The sequence below is a fragment of the Protopterus annectens genome, chromosome 3.part1 (genome assembly GCF_019279795.1).
Source record: "Protopterus annectens isolate FY-2018-M chromosome 3.part1, PAN1.0, whole genome shotgun sequence".
Taxonomy (NCBI): domain Eukaryota; kingdom Metazoa; phylum Chordata; order Ceratodontiformes; family Protopteridae; genus Protopterus; species Protopterus annectens.
The window spans coordinates 84,978,581-85,000,855 of record NC_056732.1 but is presented as its reverse complement, the minus strand read 5'-3'; positions in this window follow the sequence as shown (position 1 = coordinate 85,000,855).

The window sequence follows — 22,275 nt, the reverse complement described above, 5'->3', positions numbered from 1 at the left end:
CCACTGGCCCGGGGGCTTTGAAGGATTCCACCTCAGTTTTGTGAAGTGTGAAGTTTGCTTTTGAGAAGTTCTTCACTGTGGTTTCCTTGGCTGGGGGTGGGGATGGGATATGGATGTCTAGTGAGATTATGTATGGTCTGATCTTACCAATGAGGGGTATTCCTTTGGTGTGGAACATAGAGACCCCATGTTGGTGATGACCAGGTCCAATATGTTTTCCCCTCTTGTGGGAGTGGTGACTAGTTATTCCATAGCATTTGAGTTTATAAATTCTAGGAACCGTTGGGCGAGGGTGTTGGGGATTGAGTAGTTTTCCCAATCAATGTTTGGGTAGTTGAAGTCACTCAATATAATGATGTTTGGAGAGACCTTCATATTCTCCAGTGTTCTCAAGAAACCCGAGTGGGGTTCCTGTGTTTGGGAGGGTGGTCTTTTGCAGGCTACAAACTGAAAGGCAGTTTTGCCCACTGTTAGTTGCACATGGATGGTCTCCGATGCTTCATGCAGTGCCACTAACCTGGAGGTGTGGGTATCTTTGATGAATATGGATACTCCCCCTCCTTTTGTGGTTCAGTCCGAGTTTTGGGGCCGAAAAGCATGGTATGAAGTATAACCTGGTAGTGCTGGGGTACTCTCGGGAGCCTTGAACCAGGTTTCTGTTACTGCACAGATATCGATATTCTCCATACTGAGGAGAGTCTCGAGTGTGTGCATCTTGAGAGTTAGACTTCTGGTGTTGAGCAGCATTACCCTTAGTTTTTTTTCTTTGTGTTGTCTATGGAGGTGGGTTTGTCTTTTGAGCCTTTCCTAAAAAGGCACTATGGGGGTGGCAAGAGCCTTTGCCATTATTCGAAAACCCAGGGGTGACAGGTGCAAGCCGTCCCTAGTGAAGCAACGTGGCTTGTCGAGCATGTCATCCCAGGCTAACAGACACTGGATCCCCTTTGAATGACACCAATACTTTAGCCAATTGTTAAAATTGATAATTTTGTCTTTATACTGTGGCATCATTCTTGGTGAGGGCAAGATGCTACTCAAGGTCAGGGTCATACCGACCTGGGATACATGATCAGAGATCTCCTCTATGTCTCTTTTCATGTAGTCCAGGGAAATACGTCTCAGGTCATTCACACCAGCATGGACAATGATGGAGTCATATTTGCACTTGCTTTGGAGTGACATGAGTGCTTGTGTTATGTGGCGGATTCTGGCACCCGACAGGCAGCTTACAGTGACCTTCTCCTTGTTCAGTCTGGTGAGTGGGACATCAGTGTGTCTGACAATAGAGTCACCTATTACAAGTGTATTAGGTGTGTTGTTTAGACTTAAGGGCTGTGACTGTGTGGCACACTGACTTTGTGAACTATGTGCTACGTGGGTATTGTTGCATGGTAGGGGTTGCTTGGATGTCTGCTTTGGAGGTCTCTGCTGCTTAGGCAGATTTTTATTTAGAGCCTCCGAGTATGTTTTTGTGTGTTTATGTGTTTGGTTTGCTGATGTGAGAGGTCTATGTGAGACTGGATTTGTGGTGTGTGTGGTGACCTTCTCCTCCTGACTGGCTGTGCTAGTACTGGGTTGAGAGTTGGCCATTTGTGATCAGTGCTTTACCCTATTAAACAAATCTAAATAAAATAAATATATACATTCTTATATACGTACTTAAGTAAGCAGATATATAAAAATGGGTTGAAGATGGTCAAGGATGGGTTACAGAATGGCTGGAAATCAAGGAAGTGACCAAGCTTTGTGAATATGTCAGAGAGGGAGTGCTCAGGCTATTGAAAAGGGAATGAGGAAGCGGGAAAAGGCAAAAAGAGAAGGCTGCTAATATGACTAATCTAGGAATGTGAAGCTAGTAATTTGGGCAAATTTAGGATTTGAATGAGGTGGAAAGGAAGGGGTGGAAAAGTAGAGAAGGAATTGTGCTAGGAGTCTAACAAAACAACAACAAAGATAGTAGGCAATAAGGACTATAGCTAGTGGAAGTGATCAATAAGGAAAAACGTACAACTGTTTAAGTTGAACTTACCATAATGGTAGGTGAATAATCACTGCTGCTGTAGCCTAAACTGTATGGATTATATCGTGCCAAGGATATAACAATGCTGGCCAGTTCTCAAAGCTTCAGGATGCCTTCTACATGTTCAAACTGTCAGGCATCTCATGCTGAGCTAACTAAAAGACAAGCTTGGATGTGAAGCCCTTCAGAGCTTTCCTGCTAGCAGATGGAGGGAGGATGAGCCCTGAAAGGATAATGCAAGGAACAACAAAAAGTATATGTCCACACCCTGGTATAAAAAGCCCACCAAAACAACAAAAAAAAAAACAAGGGGAATGGAGGGTGGGAATGGCTACAGCAACAGTAAACATCTATTCTTATGGTAAGTTCAGCTTACACAACTTTACTATATTCTTTATATTGATGACCATTGCAGTAGCCTTAGCTATATGGGTAGATTACTGTAGATAACTATATCTGGGAGGTGGAAGGAGAAGAGTCCAGGAGCCCCTGCAGAGTGGTCCCAGCTTGATCTAGACCAAGAAAAGAAATCAAACTTATAGTGCTTTGTAAAAGTATGCATAGAGGACCAAGTAGCAGCTTCTAGAATAACTCTACAATCCAACCGTTTCCAAAAAGCCATAGATTCATAGGTGCATAGGTCCATAGGTTGGTACGAGGCTATCGGGGGGGGGGGGGTGAATTTCCTATCTCCTATCCAATCATCAAAGTTCCTTTTGAAGAGGGCCAAAAAGGTGCTCTGCTTGACATGTATGGGCAGTCTATTCCAGAGTACGGGGAGTCTCTGGGTCAGGAACCTATCACTCCAGCATGTTTTGTTCATTGTGATGACAAGGTTTAGATCCCTGGAGCATGTGGCTCTGAGAGACTGGGATTTCTTTAAGTGGAGCATGTCCAACAGCTCAGGGTTGGACATGGCCTTGTATGTTAAGCAGAGATCGCCTCTGAGTAGACAATATGCCACAGAGTATAGCTGGAGTTTTTTTAGATGGTCAGCATAGGGCATCTGCTTTAGGCTTGCAATTATTTTAGTGAAGTATTTCTGTGGCCTTTCCAGCTGTTTCAGATGACTTCTGAGGTACATACCAAGCGGGGCATTGTACTCTATAATGGGTCTATTGAGGGATAAGTACAGTGGGACAATGATCTCCTTTTCTCTGGATGAAAAACCCTTAGTGGTAAGGTGCGCCACATAAAAGGATTTCCTGACTGTTGTGGCGATGTGGTTATTGAAGGTGAGACCACTGTCCACCTGTGTCCGTAAGTCTCTCATCACACTTTCGGTGTTTAGTGTACTGCCACCTATGTGGTAATTCATGGGTACATGGTTTTTCCCAAAGGGGATAACTATACATTTCTTGGCATTAAGCTTGAGCCCATGGCTCTGGCACCAAACATCTGTTTCTGTAAGGCCCTTTTGTAGAATATCCACATCATTTGGGGATTCAATAATGGCTCCCAGTTTGCAGTCATCTGCGAACTTTGTTAGCCAGAGTCCCTTAGTGTTGGCCTGTACTTCAGAGAAGTAGATGCCGAATAAGAGCGGTCCCAGGACTGAACCCTGAGGTACTCCACTTGTCACTTGTCTGGAGCTGGATTTGGAGTCAGCTACTTTTACAGACTGATTTCTGTCAGTAAGCCAGTTGGCAACGCATCGAGTGATGTAGGGATTTATGCCCAGCTTAGTAAGTTTATCTATGATTCCAGAGTGGGGATGGTGTCCAAGGCCTTGGCGAGGTCCAGATAGGCTGTGTGGACTGCCTTATCCTCGTCCACAGCCCTGGAGACTGATTCGAAGAAGTCAATCAGGTTCAGGAGACAAGATTGGCCCTTCATGAACCCAAACTGGGTGGGGTCCAGTGTTTGAAGGTTGCCAATGTCTTTGTTTATAAGTTCCATGATAATGCGTTCCATGCCCTTTCAGATCAGGCTCATCAGACTGATGGGACGGTAGTTGCCGGGATCCAAGGTGGATCCCCCCTTGTGGAGTGGGATAACTGTAGCTGTGCGCCACTCAGTGAGCATGAAGCCTGAGGTGAGGCTATGATTAAACATGACACTTAGGTGAGGTGCCAGTTCATTTTGTAGTTCATGTAGTGCACAGCCCGGGATGTTATCTGGTCCCATGGATGCTGTATTCTTAGCTTTGGAGAGTGCGGTTTCTACCTGTGTGGTAGCGATTACCAGAATTTGGCAATCTTTTGGTATTGAGATCGGCTCTTTAGGGTGTGAGAGGGGGGTGAAGTTGGCACTGAATCATTCTACCAGGATACTGGCAATCTCCTTGAGATCAGTATATTTAATGCCATTCTGTTTTAGCTCACAGCAGATCTCAGCATTGCCATTTAGGTTCTTGACATAACTATGGAATGCCTTGTGGTTGTCTTTGGAATCGTTGGCAATTTTATTTTTGTAATTAGCTTTGAAGGATTGTATGAGAGATCTCAGCTTCTTACTGAGGCTGGTAAGGGAGTTTTTTGCATCCTGGGATTTTCCTTTTTTCTTCAGCAGTTTCTTCCTTCTGTTGTAAAGTTTGCTTATGGCAGGGGACCACCAGATTGGTTTCCTTTTTTTGGAGGAGTGCATCTTGGTTCTATTTGGGATGGCACGATTCATGCACAAGTGGATGTGCTCATACAGTGCCTTAGTGTACGATTCAGCAGTCGAACTTTCAGCTCCTGTCTGCATGGGTGTCATGAAGTTTGTCACTTCTGACTTGAGTAGCATGAAGTTTGTTTTGGAGAAGTTTTTTAGAGAGGTTTCCTTACTGGGGGGTGGGGGTGAGATGTAGATGTCAAGGGTGATTAGCTTATGGTCAGACCTGACCAATGAGGGGGTGACCACTGGTGTGGAGCATCTATCTCCCATGTTGGTAATGACCAGGTTTAGGATATTGGAGCCCCTGGTGGGACAATGGATTAGTTGATCCAGGGTTTTGGAATTTATGAATTCCAAGAACCGTTGGGGAAGGGTGTTTGTACCCGAGTAGTTTTCCCAGTTAATGGCAGGGTAGTTGAAATCACCCAGTATTAGGGTGTTTGGTTGTATCTTAATATTTTCCAGCATGTTTAAAAAGGTGTAGTGAAAAACTTGGGGCATGGTGGGGGATCTGTAGCAAGCTACAATTTGGATTGCAGTCTTACCTAGTGTTAGTTGCACCTGGAGAATTTCAGATACATTGTGTTGGGCAACTAGCCTGGAGGTGTGAATATCCTTGGTGAATATAGACACTCCTCCACCTTTAGTGTTTCGGTCTTGGTTTGGTGGCCGAAAAGTGTAGTAAGAGTTGTAGCCTGGTATTGCAGTTGTGCTCTCTGGAGCCTTGAACCTGGTCTCAGTTACTGCACAGATATCAATGTTCTCCATTTTTAGGAGTGCTTTGAGAGAGTGCATTTTGAGGTTTAGACTTCTAACATTGAGCAGCATTACCTTCAGATTTTGAAGCCAAGGCCCTGGTAGAGTGGGCTTTGAACCTGCCTGGAATAGATTTGTTGCAGTGTGTATAGCAAAAGGTAATAGCTTTAGATAACTGTTTGGAAATAGTTTGTTTTGACACAGGTTATCCCTTCTTCTTACCTTTGCAATAAATGAACAATTGATCTAAAGATCTGAAAGATTTAGTTGTGCCAAGATAGTACCTGAGTTATTTGTGGGTATCTAAGGGATGGATATCCTTTCTCCCTTATTTTTAGGTTCAGGAAAGAAAAAGGGGAGATGGATAATTTGGTTTAAAGTAAACTCAGATGCCACTTTAGACATAAAAGGATTAGTTCTCAAAGAACTCTGTTCCTGTGAAAATTAAATAGGGTTGGCTCACCATAAGAGCTTGCAACTCAGATACCATTTATTAGAGGTCAGAGCAATCAGTAAAAGTGTTAGCTTATGTAACACAAGATTAAGATCCTAAGAAGGGGGCCACCAGTTTTCTAGGGAGGCCTCTTATGCAAAACCCTTTTCAAGAACATTTTGACATGACTGCATTGAAAGAGGAGGATCCTTAGGCAGACATGCAGAAATAGCCAATAAATGAACCTTGATAGAGGAATAATAAAAGCCATACAATAGTAACTCACACAAATATTATAAAACCAGAGAACAACTAGCCCTTAATGGCTGTTGGTTATGTTGGTGACACCAACTAGAAAACCGTTTCCATTTGTTAACATATGATTTTCTAGTAGCAGGTTTTCTTGCCTCCATTAGTACCTGCTGCACGCTCTCATTAAACAGGTACTTGAAAGGAATTAAGACCCTATCATCCAGGCAGTTAACTGAAGATTATTGATGTTGGGGTGTATCAAACACCTGTGGTTTTGTGTGAGTAGATCCTGTCAGTGAAGAAGCTTGTAGTAATTACCCCTGGCCATTTCCAAAAGAAGGGAGAACAATGGTTGTTTGGGTGAGAAGATAGTCGCCGCAATGATTTTGGTGATTCTGTCCTGAATCTTCAGAAGTACCCTAGATATTAGTGGAAAGTGTGGACAGGCATACAACATTCCTGTTCAAAGAAAAGAAAAGGCATCTATCTTCCAAGCTTTCTTGCTTGGAGTATTGGAGCAGAATTGTGCCAGTTGACTTTTCAGAGAGGAGGCAAAGAGGTCTGTTTGAGGAATTCCCCATAGTTGGATCAAGTCTTGGAAGCACCCCTGATCCAGATTTAATTTGTAAGCGTCTGCCCTGTTTGTCAAACAATTTTGTTTTGACAGAATGTAGGATGCCAGTAGAGTGAGATTGTGCTGTGAAGCTATATCCCAAGCCATCAGGGCTGGTCTGCAAAGGGATGCATCCTGGTTTCCCTTTGTTTGTTGGTGTACAACATAACTGTGGTATTGTCTGTAACCACTTGAAGAGGTCTCAGGGACCAGAGACAGTTTAGAGAGTTGAGTGTTTTCATTAGGGCAAGTATTTCCTTGATATTTATATGCTTACATCTGTCCTTGGTGTCCCATACCCCCTACACTCATATCCCTCCTGTAACTGCTCCCCAAAGTCCAAGGCATCTGTGGTGACTGACTGCTTTGGAGCAGGGAAGTAGAAGGGGAGACCTGGATTTAAGGATTTCTTTTGTTTCCACCAAAAAACTTATCTTCTGACAAATCCCAGCACTGGGCTCTGAAAAGATAAGAGATACTGATGAGGGCACCAAAGAGATTTCAGATACCAATGTATGTTTCCCATGTGGAGTCTTGTAAGGGATATCATATCATGTGAATTATAGATGCCATGAGACCCAAAATCCACAGGTATTCCCATGCAGTGACCAACGTCTGAGTGGAAAACCTTAGAAATAGATCTAAATAAATATATGTTGTTTTCCCCTCTGGAAGAAAAGCTTTTTGAGCTGAGGTGTCTAGTTGACATATAAGAAACATAATCCTGTGTGAGGGAGTCAAGAAAAATGTTTGAATGTTTTCATGGAATATCAGTTTGTGCAAGAGATCTCTCACCCAAGAGATTCCTGACACCTTGAAAAAGATTCCACAAAGATAATCAAGTCATCTAAATATGGGAAAATGTGAATACCCTGTATCATACAATGAGATGTAATTGGAGCTAGACACTTTTTAAACACTCTTGGTGCAGTGGATAGTCCAAAGGATAAGGCAGAGAGCTGAAAAAGTGATTTAGACACACAAAATCCTAAGAAATATTTGATGTATGGATAAATATGGATGTGATGATAAGCATCTTTTAAGTCTAATGCTACCAGGAAACTTGAAAAAGAAAGCAGAGATAATAGGTTGTGAAGGAACAACACTTTGAATGTGGGCACTATAACAAACACGTTTGGGAAAAAAAGATCCAGAACTGGTCTCCCAAGCATTTTCTTTCTTTGGTACTAGGAACATCCTTGAATAAACCCCCTTCCCCACCTGGGAAGGAGGAATTGGTTTAATCGATCATTTGGACAACATGTGATGAAGAACAGGTGGAAAAAGTCTGATATGCAGAATGAGGAATGACCCCATGAAAAGGAGGAATTTCCTCCCATTGCCATCTGTAATCCTGAGGAATGATTTTCAGAACCCATTTGCCTGAAACAATATGTTGGCAAATAGAAAAAAAGGAGATTCAGACTTTCTGGTAGAAAAAAGGGGCTAGGGTAGGAGGGGGTCACAAGAGTAGGAGTGAGTAACAAGGGGATGGGGGGGGTCACAAGGGTTGGAGGGAGTCCCAAGGTCTCTTGAATAGTCGTTCAGACTGATTGGACTGCCCTAGGTTTTAGGAGGATTGAGACTTCTTTTTGGAACTCTCTTGCCATTTCTACTTAAACATCTGTTTACCTGAATTCTGTTGAGGCTATCTATTCTGATTTTGTCAAAACTGGATGTAGAGGAAGAAATTCCCTTGGTCAATTAGGAAAAGAAGGGCTGAAAAATCTTAGAGATTCACTGAAGCAGCTTGCCACCATTTGATCACCTCACCTCTGCTGCAGAGGAGCCAAACACTAAATCTGTATCCAAGGAGAATTTAAAATCTCTTATTAACATCATCTGGGAGGTTCTGAGAATTTAGCCAAGCAAACCTCCTTAAAATTGGACCAGGTGCTATAGCCCTGGAAGAAGTATCAGCCGAGTCATAAGTACACTGCAAACAATGAGTAGTAACCTTTACAACAGAAAAATGAAATTATTTAAAGCAGATTTTTCTTTACAAGAAACTGTAGATACAATATTCCTCATACTCTCCCAGTTTGTCAGAATAAACTTTAACACAAGTCTAACAATTCAAAATTGTTTAAATCAAACTAGAAGTATACACTTTTTCCCATACCTGTCAATGATTTTCCCACCCTTATTAGAAAAGGTAGTACTGAAATTATCTATGTGCTTAGCAACACTGGAATCAAGTAAGGCTATAGCTGCTGAGTCAGGTTTGGAAATAGTCTATAAAAAATTTAAAGACTAAGGACCGCTATACATTCTGTCTGCCTTGTTAGGGACAGCTGGCTGACTATCATGAAAATTGCAGGCTATAAGACACACATCCTCTAAAGCAGACATGACAGGAGGACTGGGTGTAGGCTCTGGAAAATCCTTTTGTACAACTCATAGTATTTTCTGTGGGACTGCAAAACCTCATGTTCTTCCACTAAAAACACTAGGACATTCAGTCTCAGGGGAAAGAGAAACCCACAAGGAGAATCAGAAAATCAGCTCTCCTCTGAGTCTTAATCAGAAATCTGACGAAAAAACCCAGAACCTGACCCTGAATCTTCCTGTTCAGATTTAGAATCTTGAATCTCTTGAGGAAAAGAGGAATTGCCTCTATTTTACCATAAACTACGTGGAAGGATCAATAGCCTGAATTAAACCTTAAGACAGTTCCAGTAAACTACTGCTATCCAAGGAAATTTGAAGAGGAGTAGATAAATGCTTTGTTTTCTGTTTCTTTTTACGAGATAAAATGGGATCAACCGTGTTACTAATGGCAGTAGCTGCTTCCCAGGAATGGGCACAGCAATCTGACATGCCAGGGAAATATTCCCTCTTCCCTCCTCCAGGAGCAACAAGAGTGTCTCTTCCTTGCCCACTGAGGGGACTCCAACATCTATGTGACTATTCCCTCATCCATAGTGGATGTAGGTGCTACACCAAAAAGATCCAGGGTACGAGATGAGTGGTCTGAGGTATAACAAATGGCCACAGCAGAATCGCCTACCTGCAGCTGAGGCAAATTACTAGCCTGCTGTAGTGGCAAAGGCTGTTTGATTAACTATTTTGTTTTGTGGCTAGAAGAAGGACCGACTGTGGAACAGGTAGAATGTACCATGGTCCAGATAAAAATTATGCTCTTTCCTAGGGATGACAAGCAGCAAATAGCTGTAAAACTACCACTCCACAAAAGTAACTTTTTTCACAAGAAAAAAAAACCCACAGTAAAAACACTTTAAAACATTAAGCATTTCCAACAGAAAAATAAACACATTTTCTCACCAGAGAATACATTTTCAGTTAGTATACACTCCTTTTAAACTGACTGAAAGAAAGGAGTACTCAGTTTAAAAGAACATTACAATAGTGAGACAGTTCATTAAATAACAGCACTCCTAGCTTTAAAATAACTTTCCTGAAGAGAAAAGTAACAAGACATCAACAAAATTAAGAAAATGGAAGTTTTCTCCCACAGAAAACTTATTTGCCCAGCAAAGAAAAGCACAAGCCGACCATCGAGTCTCAAAAGCCTCAGAGGAGTGTACTGTTTGGTGGCACTGAAACTCTCAAGAGCTTTGCATCCATACTTGTCTTTCAGTCAGCACATCTCAAGCTGCCTGACAGTTTGGGCATGGAAGGTGCCCTGAATCTTTGGAAGCTGGCCAGCGCAGTTACATCATTGGCAGGACTTAATCCATATAGCTAAGGCTACTGCAACAATAATCAATATAAAGAGCATCAAATATTTTAAGGTGCCTAGCAAAAAGAAGGAATGGAGAAACAGAAGTGGGCCAGGCTGAGGAACAATGGAAATGAGATCACAGAAGACATCAACTAAGCAGAGATACTGAATTCATATTTTTGTTTCCATATTCACAGAGAAAAAAAGGAGAGGATGCCATACTGGGAGGGAGGTAGGGCACAGTGGGGAGACCAGTGGACAGATTACCAGAATATAGAGGGAGGAGGTTCAAATGGAACTGACTGTTCTTATGAAGGATAAAGGTTAATGACCAAAGAATTTACTTACCAGAGTCCTCAGAAATCTTGAGAGTGTGTTGACAGAATCTCCATTAGATATCTCCAGTAGATCACATGCTAATACAGAAGTATCAGAGGACTGGAGAACAGGATTTGTGGTGCCTGGTACAAGTGGGAAGCAGAAAATACCAGGAGACCTAGTGGCCTGTTAGCTTAACAGCATTGCCAAGTAAAATCAGAGATAAAATTCTGATGGGGAAGCTGGTGGAATTCCTAAAAATCAAAAATTTCTAGGACAGCAACCAACATGAGTTTATAGGCACAAGGTTCTGTCCACTAAACCTGATTCAGTTTTCTGACTGGGTTAAAGAAGAACATGACAGCACAGTACTGGTAGACTTAAGTATACTTGGACTTCAGTAAGGACTTTCACTTTGTTGCACACAGGAAGCTGATAGTAAAACTGGAGGTGTGAGAATATGGTTGAGTCTGAAGAAGAGGATAGCTACATGATTGAATGGTAAGACACGAAGAGTTGTGATTCATGAATACAATGTTAGGAATTAAGGAAATGACTAGTGGCATAGCACACAGGTGTGTTTTGGGTCACATTCTTGACAGCACATTTGTCTCATGCACATCTTGGAGAACAAAGAAAGGGAACAAACTCTTTGCTGGTGACACAAGGTTAGGTTAGGTTAGGTTGCAAAAGTGGAGGATGGTAGAATTGTCTAATGAATGTTCTGGAAAGGCTGAATAAATGGACAAAGGTGGCAGCTGAGGTTCTCTGCAACCAAATTTTGAGCACTGAACTTGAGCCACAACAACCCTGCTGTAAAATATCAGCTGGGAAAAGTGGATCCGGTGGCAGCAGAGAAGAAAAATGTCTGGGAATGTAATGTTGAACAATCCTGGGACTGGACAATTGGGATCAGGCTACAATGGCAGTGACAGCAGCAAAAAAAATAATTCTTGAATGTTTCTTTGGGATGGGAATCTAGAAGAAAAAAAATAATACTTTCTCCCTACAGTCCTTTGTCACACCCCACCTTGAGTGTTACATGCAGTTCTGCATATAATATAAGGAAAAGCACTCCAGGTTGCTTAATGGAATTCACTGGATGGCTACCAGAAATATCTCTAGAATGGAGGAGAAGGAATATGATTAGAAGCCAAAAGAGCTAGTGCTCTTCTCACTAGAAACCAGAAATGACTGGAGCTCGTGATAACAGTGTACATGATCATGCAAAAGAGATGCGAGGAGGTCATTTTTCATACAATGGAAAAGGGTAAATCAGGGGACACAGATAGCAGATTGTAGACACTAATCACTCACTGGATCTGAAATGGACTACCAGAATGGGTGGTGGAGATGGAATCCACACAAGCATTCATAAGATGGGACAGGAGAAAAATGAGTTAGGGAGGAAGGTAGACTTGGCAAGAAAGGAGAATGTTAAGGAACTTAAAATGAAAAATTAGATAGACTTACTGTCTCCTTCTGCCAACAAGAAAATGTAATGTAATGTGTCCCCATCTGTCAAAAACATATCAAGCCTATTGACCTGCATACCTTATTCACAAAAGGTATCCTCCCTTTTCTTACCAGCTTACGCCTCACTCATGCAGACATCAGTCAAATCTAGCCTTTTTATACCTACCATCTTTTTCCTCTGGCAGACCTGGTGCAATTATGTGGCTCCAAAAAGTTTGGCCTTCTCTGCATTCAGTAAGATGTTCAACTTAACCCTATATAATAATCCTTGTTTCTAACTTTGTCCTTTGACCCATGACCAGAGGAAAGTCTTTAAACTCCTATCACCAACATTCACATCCCTCACTATCCACCGCCATCTCTTTTGAAGCAACTCTAACATTCCTTAACTTTTCCCTTGTTTTATACAATCAAACCCTCTCAGCAAATACAGTCTCCTTAACAGACATGTCAGTTCACTAGCCCTCAGCTTAGTTTTGCTTTTTCGCTTACTAACCTCAGCAATATCCTCTCTATTTAATGTTATTAGTAATCTTTCCACATTCCATGCAAATAAAGCAATCCTTCCCTTATAACAACTGTCTGTCTTTACCACCAACCTTCCTCCTTATCCAGCTGCCTTTTACCTGTCTTAACACTGACTTCCTATCACCTCCATAGAAGGATGCTAATACTCCCTCCAGCATTATACCAGCCAGGTTATTTTGGACTACACTCCTGGGACACATATCGAAGCTCAATGCCTTCAACCATCTTTGCAAACCATTTCCATTTTTGAAGTTTTCCCTTCTCTGTTGTTTGCTGATGACCAAAACTGCACCTCACACTGGGAAACTATATCGCTATGATCATCAGTTCCTGTATACTCTAAAATGTCTCCTACATGACATGCTTAGCAAAGAAGAATTAGGAAGGGAAGGAACAACCACACCTATTAGTCACTGCATTACATGGTAAGCAAAGAAAAGGGAGGAGAAAAGAAAAAGGCGTGCATCAGTTACTGTACCCTTTGACATCATTGCACATCTCATGCTGAGCAAAGACAAGGGAGGGGAAAAGAACCAGGCATGCCTATGAGTTGCTGAACTCTTTGACATTCACTGTACATCACATACTCAAGAAAAGATAAGAAATAACATGTAAGAAAAAGAACAAGGAACCCTTTGTCAGTGGTCACTACAGCCTCAAGGAAGATAAATGAAGAAACCCCAAGCCAATGTTCACTACAGTTTCAAGGAAGAGAACAGAAGAAACCCCAAGCTCCCATTCTTCTGTACCTTGCAACTGAAGTTTTCCTTATAGCTACCATTTTGTTTTAGTGCTGTTTCCAGTGCACCCATCAAGTGATAACTCTCGCTTCTCTTAGTAATTCCTCTGTCTGCTGTTTGCTGCTTACTGGATAGCTGATGTACAGAATTTTGACAGTTCAGAATGCTGACACTCAGAAGGGCACTGCCAGAAAGTTGACACTCAGATGAGCACTGTCAGAATGTCGACGGTTTAAAATGTTGGCACTCAGAAGGGCATTGCCAGAATGTTGATATGTCAGATTGATCTCCCCTTTGCACCACTTTACCAATGCATGCTAACCCTAACCCCAAGCCTAATCCAGCCCCTGTCCCTAACCCTAACCCTGCACCTTACCTTAGAAAAGACCTTCCTATAACATTATCAATATTCATATAAACCAGATTCTATGGTATTGGTATGCTTATACAATGACAGGTCATTACCAGTCAAAAACGTGCATGCTGTTTGGTCAGCCTAACCAGCTTGACTGTTGTAAATTGAGCATATACCAGTAAAAAAAGTCCTGTCATCCGGACTTTCTTCTATTAATATATGCTGAGGCTTTCCAGTTTTCTTGAGCTAAGAGGTCGAGAGGTACATATGGAGGGCAGAGAAAATACAAGGAAAATGAAGTATGTTATGCAAAAAAAGTACCTGATTTTCCTTCTATTTCTGTCTTGTCTCTCATGTACCACTAAACTGTCTGGATTTCAAACTTTATTTTTTTTCAAAGAAAAAAAGAAGCAACAGAGATCTTCCTTTCTCCTATAGCGCACCTGCAGGTGTAACTGAATAGTGTACGGGCTCCTTCCTACCTGACTGTGGTGACACCCCTATTTACACCCAACACACGAAGGTTGTAAATAATAACAGATTTTATTCTAGATGGCAACTCTAGTCTTAACAGGCATCAGCGCAGTAGCAAACAAATTATTGCAGCAGCACAATGTTTAGTAATAAGGCAATATGAGATATACATACAGTGAAACCACACCTCCAAGAACTCAATAAGAGAGATCTTGTCATTCAAATATGAGCAAAAATGCAATGTCATTAAGCAGTAAAGATTCTATAATGCAACAATACTAACAGCAGCTATAACCTTGATCAGTTCTAATCAGATGAAACTGTGAAAACACTCTGTTATAACCTGTTTACTGGCCAGTGACTACTTACAGTCTTAATGCTGGCATGATGGGGCCTGAAGTTGGAGCTCATAGGAAACCTGGGTATTTCAAATCCACAAAGCATTTAAGGGGAAATCCACACTGAGGGGTGAGTAACATGAGATCCACAAAATGACAGCCAGTACTAATTCAGGATAAAGCTAAACAGTTCCAGTTCAGTAAAGGAAAAAGGGAAAAGCCTAGGTCACAGTCACAGTCAAAGCTATAGCACAATCTTATGAAAGTATAAAATGCCGGCCGAAGCCTCTCACCACTGTTGATAATATTCGGGATGTCAGGGACCGCAATCCCACTGATGAGAGGTGTAGAAATCACCCAACAGCCATCTAGTAATCAAAAATGGCTTCTTTATAATAGGCCCAACAGCATTCCTGTCCTTGCTGATCAGATGCAGGCATAGGACTACTGGTTCCAGACTTCTCTCCTGATTCCACAGATCACCATCGACCAGGTTTTCCAAGGAGGGAAAGACACGATCTGGAACCTCACTTCCTTCTCCCAGACACTAGACACATCCGGTTTTAATGCAAGGCCCATTGTTCCCTCACCCTGTGTTTCAGTCTAATCTCTTTCACTTTTGTTTCTCTCTTTTATATCAAACGAAAAGGAGCTCCACCTTGTGGTGTATCAGAAAACTGCAGTCTGATAACCCTACAGTGAAATAGAGTGGGAGCTACACTCTCCCCCTGCTTGAAAACTTGGGTCCTCCCATGTCAAAGGTAGATTAGCAGCAATATATATACAAACACTAATGCACCATTAATTGAACTGTATTTCTGCATTCAAAAAGTACATCCCACCAAGGGTGATCAGCATTATGCTTAACTTGGGATGGGATGTCACCAACTGAGCAGTTGGCATAGGGATCATGGGCGTAGACTCTCTGATGAGCAGTGGTCACAGGCTCCTGTGTACTATGTCCCAAACTGTCATATGTAAGCCTCTGTGGGGGCTGAATCAATCTCTGAGGCTTTGGTTCAAAAGAGACAACTGGGGAACTCTGGTCTGAGGGCTGGTCACTCACATCACACTCACTGTCCAGTTCCTCAGTAGTGCTGGACTGTTCAAAGTGACAAGAGACAAATTCCAGTGCATTTACATTGAGATTGCGGTCCATGAGGTGTTGAACATCATCATAGAAAAGTCCAGTGAAACCCCAGTCATCATCACTGTCCTCCTCTCCTTCAGCAGGAGGAATCATAGGCCCTTGAACATTTGGGAGGATATCTCCTCTCTGCCTTAGTCTTCTGGATCGCCTTGAGGTTAGGTTTTCCCTGAGCCATTTTGGGTTCCAGATTCATAAGTCTCACTGATTCTGCCAAAGGCTTTAACATTTTGAGGTGCCAGGTTTTGATGGGTCTTTGTTTCCCCTCAGGGCAGACTTGGTAGACAGGGATGTTAGGTAGCTGAAAACAAATTATGTAGATCTCAGATCCCCAATGGTCAGCTAGTTTATGTTTTCCTTGCAGGCCCAAGTTTCTCAAGAGAACTCTGTCCCCTGGTTGCAAGTCATGTATCTTCACTTTCTTGTCATAGAGAGCCTTGTTTCGCTGATATCTTTGTCCTGTTGATTGCTCAGCTAAGTCATAGGCCTGTTTGAGGTGCTTCTTGAGTGTCTCCACATAACTGTCCATGAGAATGCATTGGTGTATCATCAGCTGTGACTCCAAAGGTTAAATCAACAGGAAGATGAGCTTCTCTTCTAAACATTAAGAAGTAAGGCGAGAATCCTGTAGCATCATTTTTAGTACTATTGTATGCATGCACCACTGTGGCTACATGTCTACTCCATTGACTCTTCTTCTCAGCAGATAGTGTTCCCAACATGTCTAGTAAAGTTCTATTGAAACGCTCAGGCTGAGGATCCCTGTGAGGATGATAGGGAGTGGTGCGACATTTCTGAATTCCCTAAAAGAGTGAGTAGTTCATGGACAAGCTTGCTCTCAAAATCACACCGTTGATCAGAGTGTATCCTTTTTGGCAGGCTGTATTGTACAAAGAACTTCTCAACAAGTAGTTTTGCCATTGTAATAGTTTTCTGATCATGAGTTGGAAATGTTTGAGCGTATCTGATATAGTGGTCTGTCATCACCCACACATTACTGATCCCACCTTCATCCATTTCATTGCAAAGGAAATCTATACAGACCAGTTCCATGCACCCACTACTCTCCATTTGACCCAATGAGGCAGCTCTGGTGGGCAGAGTCTTTCTCTGAATGCATCAAAGACATGTGCGATGATAATATTCAACATCTCGTTTCATGCATGGCCAGTAGAATCTGTCTCGTACAAGTCCCAGAGTTCTGTCATAAACAAGATGACCATTTTCATCATGCAATAACTGAAGTACTACTTCTTGATACGTTTGAGGAAGCAACAATTGCCATTTTGCACTGCCAAGTGCACTAGGAGATCTCCTATATGGTAGTCCATTTCATATCTGAAGTCTGTCCCATTCTTTAGCCAAAAGTCTTGCCATTGGATGAATATCTGTGCGAAGCATATCAATTTGTTTCTTCTCTAAAGCAGCTACCACCAGCTGACCTAAGAGGTCTTCTCCTTGATCTCTCCTGAGGTTACTGTTACTGAAAGCTGGTAGCGATGAAGCCTGTAAAGTGACCAAATTAGAGTAAGTTTGGGGAATGCTTTTTGCAGACAGCCCCAACTTCTGGGCCCGACATTCAGTTTGCTGGTAGCAGGCTGCAATCTGGCACATAGCTCTCACTCCTGGTGCTGGAATTTCCACCCATTCATCATCAGGGTGTAAATCCCCATGAGGTATTCTGGACAGACCATCAGCATCTCCATTTTTGTGTCCTGGGCGATATTTTAAACTAAAGTTGTACTTGGATAAAGCTGCCATCTGTGGCCAGTAGCATCTAGCTTTGCGGTGGTCTGGATGTATGTCAGAGGGTTGTTGTCAGTCTGAACTTTGAATTCAGCCCCATAGAGGTAATCATGCAGCTTGTCTACTACAGCCCACTTTAAAGCAAGGAATTCCAACTTGTGTGCAGGATAGTTCTTTTCTGTTGGAGATAAACTTCGACTGATAAAAGCCACAGGTCTCAATTTCTTGTCATACTCCTGGTAAAGGTCTCCTCCTAAACTGTCTCTGCTAGCATCCATATGTAATGTGTATGGCTTTGTTGAGTCAACATATGCCAGCACTTGGGCATGTGTGAGACAATACTTAAGCTGTTCAAATGCCTCTTCACACTCAGGAGTTCAAAGACTCTCAATGAATTCTTTACAGCCTCTCAGTCCCTTTGGCTTCTTCAGAAGGATGTCTTCATCTTTTTCATCTGCTTCCTCATCATTTCAGCGCAATTGATTGAGTGTTCTTGCTATGTTTGAAAATCCTTCCACAAACCTTCTATAGTAACTGCAGAACCCAAGGAAAGATCACAGCTCTGTGATGGTTATGGGTCTGGGCCCAGATGTTACAGCTTCATCTTTGCTGGGGTCTGTGGATATTCCATTTGCAGACACTACATGTCCCACATAGGTCATTGAAGGTTGGAAAAATTTGCATTTGTCCAGTGACAATTTCAGTCCTTCCTTCTCAATTCTGTCCAGTACTTTCATCAGTCTTTCTTCATGCTCCTCTAGTGTCTTCCCAAGACAATGTCATCCAGGTAGACTAAAACTTCCAGGAGATGCATGTCTCCAACTGTTCTTTCCATGATTCTCTGGAAAGTTGCCTGTGCATTCGATAAACCTTGAGGTAGGCGATCAAATTTGAAAAATCCCAAAGGAGTGATGAAGGCAGTCTTCTCTTTATCTTCTGGGTGCATAGGGATTTGATAGTATCCACTCCTTAAGTCTAGCACACTGAACCACTTACTGCCCACCAGGCAATTTAGAGCATCTTCAATCCGGGTTGTGTACTGGTCTGGAATGCTTTGCTGATTCAGAGTATGATAGTCAACACACATGCAAATTGACCCATTCTTCTTCCTGACAGCAACAATGGGAGAGGCATATGGACTTCTTGACTCTCAAATTATCCCTGCGGCTTTAAGTTCTTCCAGATGTTTTCTCAAGTCCTCCAGATCTCCTGGGGCTACCCTTCTGGAATGTTCTCTGAAAGGCCGGTCTTCTTTTAATCTTATTCGGTGCTTTGCACTTTTCACACAACCCACATCCAGCTCACTTGTAGAAAAACTATTTTTATTCTTCATCAACATCTCTTTAGCTCTGGTTACCCACTCAGGGGACAGAAGACCACCTCCTAGATCAATATCTTCCAGCTTCAGCTCATTGACACTGCTCTCGTTTCTTGTCAAAACAGAAGCAGGTAAGGGAGTGGCAGCATAAACATTTCCCAAATGCACTTGTGAACACAGGACAGTGGGGGTACTTCCTTTATTCTTCAACCCCACAGGCAAAGTATCATAAGGATGCTTCAGCTTGTCAGCAGGCCAAACTTTGGGGACTAATTCCAGCTCTGGTGGCAAGTCTATTTTTGGATCCATTTCCATCATGAGATGAGAGGAAGCTGTTTGTCCAAATATCCTCACTTTGGCCCTCAGGCAGGTGACCTGACCAGGATGAATTATAGGTTCTTTCCCAGGAACGGTCCATACATGACTAGTTTCATCTTTCTTACTATTCTTCTCATTCTGAAGGGCACAAAAGGCTGATCTATGGAGTGGATGTAATGTTGGGGGTTCCTGGGTCAACTGAGGTGTCAGCATTATTCTGACAAGGTCAGTATTTGTCTGCATTAAAACAGATGCTGAATCCTTTCCTTCTGGCCTGGGGCACACAACAGCAAGAGTTTCAAAAACTTCTGTTGACCCAACAACTCAGGTGGAAAAGTCTAACTTGAGTGAGACATAACCACCACAGGGGAACTTCGTGTCACTTATCCCCCAGCTCTCCAAGTCTTCTAACTTTCCAAGTGGCAAATACTTTAAGTATTTCTGGTAGAAGTCTCTGAACAGAATGGTGATTTGTACACCAGTATCAAACAATGCTTTACTGTACACACCCTCTATCTTCACTGTCACGATAGGGGACGGTCCCACTAGGCCATCTGATACTTTCTGTTTCCGGTGTTATTCAGCCGTATGGCAGTCAACATGTTCACCATTTTAAAGGATGGAACTCTTTATTAGTAATCCTTTGTGGTTTTGGATGCTGAGACTTTTGCTGAGATGGCTTTCCAATTTGGTTGTTCACCTCAGATGAGCTAGAAGTGTGTACAGTGGGTGGACACTGTCGCTTGATATGCCCTGCGTCTCCACAGCAAAAATGAAATCCAGTAGGAACTCTAAGCATCAGCTTATTTGTTTCTCCTCTGAGTCCCTTTGTGGAGGTTCTAGCAGATGTATTCCTCCCTTCAGCTACAGTTACCACTGCTTTCTGTAACCGTCTTGGTAACTTGAGCTATGACGTCGGTTAGGGAAGACACCTGCGCCTGCAACTGTGACACATCTACATTGTGGACACTTTGGACCATGACTTCTATTTGAGTAGTAAGCACTGCTTGTGTTCCCTCACTGGTTTAGTTGATGTTGAACACTGAAATCTGGCTTCCAACAGGGCTTCCTCTTCCCTCACTTCTTTAACCAATTGAGAATACGTTAGAGTCTCTTTCCTAGCTCTCATACTCAGTTTTCACATAATGGGATCCATAGCTTGAGCTCCTTGTAAAATTTGACTGATTTCGTATTTGGTCAGGTACTTTCAGATCCACCCCTTCTTTAGGATGATCTGGTGGAGCATTTTATCTTATCGCTTAATGTAGTTAGATAGTTTCTCACCAACTTCTTGGTATGTATGCGCAAACTGATACGATAGGTCAGCAGCCCTCTCTCTTCTTCCAAACACATCCTGCAGTACTCCCTAATAGCCTTGGCTGTGCAATCTTGCTTACTCATCCTTAGGTTGTGTATGGTATCCCTTTAAATTTTCAACTATCCACAGCTTTTTCTGAGTTTCTGGGATATCCCACTCCTCTAGGGCTTGTGAAGCCTGATCCATCCAAGATTCAAAATCTTCCCTCCCTGAGGTGTGGGTTATTTGCCAGAGAAGAAACATAATTTGCAGTACCCAAACTCAGTGAATGGCTGTGTACGCCTTAAGCATTTTTCTACAAGACTTCCCAAAGCTTTCAAAACGTCAGGCCCTATACTATTTGTGGGCAGTAAAGCTTCAGTTTCTGGTGTAAGGTTCTGACCTGCTTGGATAGCTTCCACAGGTATTTGTTCTGTTGCTGGGGTAGTGCACGTCTCAGGGATTGCCACACAGACTGCATTCTCACCTGAAACTGATCCACTCAAAGGTATATGCTCATATACTAGGGAATGTTTTCATTCTAATAGGGCCAATGTGCTCTGTTTTATAGTGTCCATGGTGATGCCTAATAAAAATCCATAGCCTACAACTGGTAAGGATCCTGTGATTTGATGTATTTGCATGTCAGTCCATGTGGCACCTGGTAACACTAGAACTAAGCAGTGCTCTGACTGAGCATTGTGCTGTTTGCACCATTTAGCGGCTACTTCTGGGTTTATCTTGCTGCTGGTGTTGCTTTTCACATGTTCAGTGGAATAGGGCAGAGTTCTAGGCAGTACATGCAATCCTGAACAAGCCCCAAATGTAGTACACCTGCAGGTGTAGCTGAATAGTGTATGGGTTCCTTCCTGACTCTGGTGATACCCCTATATACACCCAACACACCAAGGTTGCAAATAATAGATTTTATTCTAGATGACAACTCTAGTCTTAGGCAACAGCACAATAGCAACAATTTATTTCAGCAGCACAAAGTTTAGCAATAAGGCAACATGAAGTATACATACAGTGAAACCATACCTCCCAGAACTCAATAAGAAAGGTCTTGTCATTCAGATATGAGCAAAAATGCAATGTCATTAAGCAGTAAAGATTGTATAATGCAACAATACTAAGAGCAGCTATAACCTTGATCAGTTCTAATCAGACCAAATTGTGAAAACATTCTGTCATACCCTGTTCACTGGCCAGTGACTACTTACAGTCTTAATGCCGGCATGATGGGACCCGAAGTTGGATCTCATATGAAACCCGGGTATTTTTAATCCACAAAGCATTTAAGGGGAAATCCACACTGAAGGATGAGTAACATGAGATCCACAAAATGACAGCCAGTACTATTTCTAGATAAAACTAAACAGTTCCAGTTCAGAAAAGGAACAAGGGAAAAGCATAGGCCCACAGTCCCAGTCGAAGCTATATCACAATCTTATGAAAGTATAAAATGCCAGCCGAAGAGCCTCTCACCACTCCGTTGATAATATTCTGGATGTCAGGCACTGCAGTTTCAATGATGAGAAGTGTAGAGATCACCCAACAGCCATCTGGCAATCGAAAATGGCTTCTTTATAATAGACCCAACAGCATTCCTGTCCTTGCTGATCAGATGCAGGCGTGGGACTACTGGTTCTAGACTTCTCTCCTGATTCCACAGATCACCATTGACCAGGTTTTCCAAGGAATGATCTGCAACCTCGCTTCCCTCTCCCAGACACTAGACACATCTGGTTCTAATGCAAGGCCACTTATTGCCTCTCTCTGTGTTTCAGTCTGATCTCTTTCACTTTCATTTCTTTTATATCAAATGAAAAGGAGGCCCACCTTGTGGTGTATTGGAAAACT